This window comes from Cajanus cajan, chromosome 2, assembly GCF_000230855.2.
Source record: "Cajanus cajan strain Asha chromosome 2, NIPB_CcT2T_4, whole genome shotgun sequence".
Taxonomy (NCBI): Eukaryota; Viridiplantae; Streptophyta; class Magnoliopsida; order Fabales; family Fabaceae; genus Cajanus; species Cajanus cajan.
The window spans coordinates 13,050,983-13,056,093 of NC_138518.1; the positions used below are offsets into that span (position 1 = coordinate 13,050,983).

Below are 5,111 nucleotides of genomic sequence, written 5' to 3' on the forward strand. Positions count from 1 at the left end.
TGTGTTCATCCAATTGTGACACCCTCAACCCCACTATTAATATACAATAAATGTAAACAATAATTTTCTTTTTCTTTTTCTTTTGAGTAAATAAAATCTTTCATAGTTGACAATATCTTTCATGGATAAAACAATTGTCTCAAATATCATAAGGTAGAAGATTCACATTCGTAACTCATAAATCATAAAAAAATTAACATGTAAGTATCAAAAATCAAGAAATCATATAAAATAATAAAGGAAATATAGATTAACTCCAGTAAAGGTGGCAGTGCCTCCTAGTTAGGAATTAATTTATAACTTCCAAATCATGTAATAAAAAAATATGACAAAGATGCACACTTTGATCTTTTATCAAGAACGTTCAAAATTACAAAAGAAGAGAAAACTAAGGCTTTCAAAATAATAACATCTTGAACTAAGCCTAGTTATGCCCCGATGTCACATATCCTATCAGAGCATGCCCAATTGAAACCTTAAGCCTCCACTAGTGGAAAAAAGGCTTTTAAAATCGGTTATTTTGGACTTTTAAAATCGGTTATGAACCGATCTTAAAAGAGCCGATTTTGAAAAGGTAGACTTTTAAGATCGGTTATCAACCGATTTTAAAAGTAGACTTTTAAGATCGGTTGATTTATAACCGATCTTAAAAGTCAAGACTTTTAAAATCGGTTATGTAACAACCGATTTTAAAAGTCTATTGAAATAAAAAAAAAAAAATTTAATATGAATCTTATAATAGTTAAATGAGTAACAAAACCTAGAGACAAATTACATCACCAAAAAAGTATTAATAGCCATTTAACTGATATAACTTATCACCACTTAAAAGTTTAGGAATTAGATAAAATGAAAAGAGTTAAGTTAGTAACGAAAATGTAGGTGTAAAGCATAAAATCAACTAAATAGTAAAAACCATCTTTATCACAGGAGAAAATGAACATTAACATATAAATTAATTGCTGACCGAAAACCTCACCAAGCTTCACAAAAATGTTAACGTGTGATATAATATAAAGCTGGCGACGATGTTCATAATAAATCACTAATTCATGAAGACAGAAGTCATGAATCATACGCCAAAAGCGACTCGCATAAGCTGATGGGACCAAACCAATATACACTTTGACAGCAAAATTTTATTTACAACATAGAATCACGATTCACTAACTAGATTATTAAATGTTATCCAGTCTATCAATACTATGTATAGATAAAAACTTGATGTGAAAATCACAACTGAAATCACAAGTAATCAAGTATGTTAAGATTTATCATGAACAAGTGAACTGAGTTACTGTTGAATAAAAACAAGGAAAGCAGAGGAACGCTTCCTTAAAAGCTTGGTAATCATGATTTTAGACTTTATCATCAACACATGGTTGAAGTAGTCCTGCAAAATCAAAGCTTCTTCGTATCAAAAATAACGCAAGCAGATTGAACAGTTTTAAGCACAAAGGAAACAACTATCAAGATCTCGATTTGGATGAACTTTAAGAGAAGTTCCGGATATCAATTAAATTTCTTATTCCAGTCTCGTACTTATCAATAAACAGAAGTGATCGATAACTAGGCAGAGGAAAAATTGCCCTTGGTTACGTTATTTAGAAAAATATCAAATGAGAAAATTCAAACCTTAACAATGGCCTTCGTTGCAGCTCTAGTTTATCCATACCATCTGGCATGTTCGCATCTGAAGCTGACCTGTCTAAACCAATAGACAAAGTTTCTGCAATGTCTTTAAGACCCTGTCCCGGCAAGTGAAAACAGTATAATTGAGCATATTATCGTATGGATATAAATACGATATTAAAAGCATATTGACATATTATGGCCAAACTCGTTTTTCAGTAGGAAAACAACAGTAGAAAACAAAGCACAAGGTAGAAGAACACCTTCAGATTTGGAGTTCCTTTATATGTGAGCAAATTAGGGGACTTCCCTGGAAGTTTCTGTTGCTCCAGCTGAATATTTACTAATTAACATCAGATCATTATCTCAACAGGAAAGTACAAGAAGATATAATAACCAAAGCCAGCCAAAGAATTAGAAGAGCTGAATAAAGTGCCAGTACTGTAATTTTATAGTCGGCTCTAAATATAACCTGTTCAAGCTAATCTAGGTCTCTGATTGTCACTTTAACACTCTACAGATAAGAGGGTGATAATCCAGCCTCTAGAACATATATAATTTTGTATATTTAGCGGTAAAAGGTAATTTGAGAGTGACTAACAGCAAAAGAGAATATAATTATAACTGACGTTGAAGAAAAAACTCCAACCTGCAAAATTTCAGGCATTTTCCGTGCTTTTCCATGTACAAAGTCGATGAGATATGCCAATCCATGATTTGCATAATCCTGCAACCACACTACTAAATCAATATTTTCTTCTGGCACATCAACAGAAGTAACCATTTTGATCCCAAGATCTTACATGCATACCAAATCATTCTAGCAATTCGTTTTTTACTCTCATCAAGAGATGTTCCATATAAAATAAACAAAATGGTCTATGACAATGACATATTCCTATTTCAAATTTGACAAGAACAGGAAAAAGCTTTACCTGTTTATAACTCAAGGTAGCCAGCCTTTCATCCTGCAAAGGCATAATTATACAACATAAGAATGAATCCCACATATGGCTTCAACCATGCTCAAAAAAAGTCAACTTAGAATTTCCATATGGCTTCACCTCAAGTTAAAACACGCAATAGAAAACACAACTTATACTATTTAATTCAAATCCCACATAAACAAAACCCAGTGGGTGATTAATCTCAATTAACAAAACGGGTACCCAGAACAAGCATGCATGGTGCAATAAAGGTGTTACGTTAAAGCTTTTACACATGAATATAAGGTATCCTGACCTCATTCTGAATTTCTGATCCCAGAGGTCACTGAATCTCACTGGCTCTCCGGCAGCGGTGAAAATGCTAACTTCACCGAGACTTTCTGCGATTTGGGGACTATAGTGGGAATTGGAAACCCTAGGAGAAATGATAGAGTGTCTTAGGGTGACAGTGACACCCTTTGAGGCAATCAATTTGGGGGAATAATTAAAGGGAGTGGCAGGGAAAGTGTGAGAATTTGAGGGAGAGATTGATGTTGGGCGGAAAGAAGGTCGCAAGGATTGCAGAGTTGCCATCGTGTAGTTCAACTCTTCAAATCGAAATGAAGACGAACCCTTATGTAGATGTGGTGGTGGAAACTGGAAACCGGAAACTGTGGAAGAAGTTCAATGTTGTCACTGTAGATGAGACTCGGACCCGAAGCACAGACCACAGAAATTTGTAAACGAAACCTAATGTTGATCACGGAGAAGGAGAAGGGGCTGCAACGAAACCTAATGTTGTTCACGGAGAAGGAGAAGGGTGGCGATTTCAGGGCGCGCACAGTTTCTTTGTTCAACGTAATGCGTAACCGAGAACAAACGAACCTGAACGAAGAAGCAGAGAGTGGAGGCCGAAATTGTAGATACGGAAAAAGATATTTAAGATCGGTTATCTAAGAACCGATTTTGAATGTTACATACGAAATCCGTTCCTATATAACCGATCTTAAAAATAGTAAAAAAGACATGATTTAAAATCAGTTAAATTAATTTTTAAAATCGGTTATATTTGAACCGATCTTAAAAGTTGTGTCAGACATATCTTTTAAGATCGGTCATAAAATAACCGATTTTAAAAGTACTTTTAAAATCGGTTAAATTTTAACCGATTTTAAAAATGTTTATATTATTTACAAAATTGTCACCGCATCACTTTTAAGATCGGTTACCTTGTAACCGATCTTAAAACTCCGATTTTAAATCCAATTTTTGCACTAGTGCTCATCACCAACATCCCTATGATGATGATCACCTGCAACACAATTTAAACATGTACAAGAATAACAAGGGAGTGAGAAATATCTCACTCGGTTCTAGGTGCAAAAATAAAGGTTAGATAGCACACACACACAACAAATATAAGTCACATGTAAACAATACACATACATAATCAATATCACATATACACTCATTTATCATGCAATGATGTCATGCACTCGACTCATAAATGCATGCATGTGGCGCCATACGAAAGTTTCACATTTCTCATAGCTTGTTACATCACTGGTGACCCTAAGGTACACCTTGTTAGCTTGTTACATCACTGGTGACCTTAAGGCACACCTTGTTAACTTGTTACATCACTAGTGACCCTAAGGTACACCTTGTTAGCTTGTTACATCACTGGTGACCCTAAGGTACACCTTGTTACATCACTGGTGACCCTAAGGTACACCTGGTTACATCACTGGTGACCTTAAGGTACGCCTTGTTAGCTGGTTACATCACTAGTATGCAGCCTCAGCGGCACACCTAGAGTTATATATGTATATGATGCATGTCATACATTCATTATTTCATTGACTCAACATTTGACTTATTACAGAATTTCATTTAGTACATCATGTCATCATTTTTCATATTCTCATAATCATAGCTTGTCTCAATAGTCCATTCTTATGTTTCATGTCATTTTTGCATATTTCACATAGTCATGTCATAATTGTTCCTCATAAGGTTCGCACAGGAATCCACAGAGAGCATTCTTATTCATATTAAAACTTATTTGTTTTTAAAATTAATTACATATTCATTCATTACTTCCAACAAGGAACAAAGTAGAGCAAATAGAAAGTAAAATAGAACATATTCATACTTTGCATGTTCCTAGAAGCATGCAACAGGCAAGGGATTGGGAGCCAATTCGACAATCAGACTATCCAACAATTATTCCCACACCCCCGAACGAGGTTTCTCACTCCTTCCTTACCTCGATAAGCAGGAGCTGAAACTTGAGCAGGACCTTGTTACTGTCTTCCTCTGGATTCCTCTTAGTCTTAAGAAAGTTTAGAAGAAAAAAAGTTAGAAGTGAATAGTATAATTTTCAAAACATGCCAGGGCCCCCTATTTATAGGCATCAGGGGGTGGCCGGAACGGCCTGTTCTGGACCCTTCGATTATATGTAAAATTTTCAACCAGAATGGCCTGTTCTCAAATCAGAACGGCCCGTTCTAGGGTTGATTTTAACACGTGTTGACCATACTAGGAACGACT

The 5,111-nt window shown here is 35.1% G+C and overlaps 1 long non-coding RNA gene across 1 annotated transcript; it reads right to left on the reverse strand.

Moving 5' to 3' along the window:
* Positions 1-955: 955 nt before the first annotated feature.
* LOC145954159 (uncharacterized) lies at positions 956-3,497 on the reverse strand. Its single transcript, XR_014431315.1, has 6 exons — positions 2,875-3,497; positions 2,568-2,600; positions 2,282-2,359; positions 1,896-1,964; positions 1,636-1,748; positions 956-1,393 (listed from the first exon to the last, which is right to left on the reverse strand). It is a non-coding gene; the product is annotated as an uncharacterized LOC145954159 (long non-coding RNA).
* Positions 3,498-5,111: the final 1,614 nt, after the last annotated feature.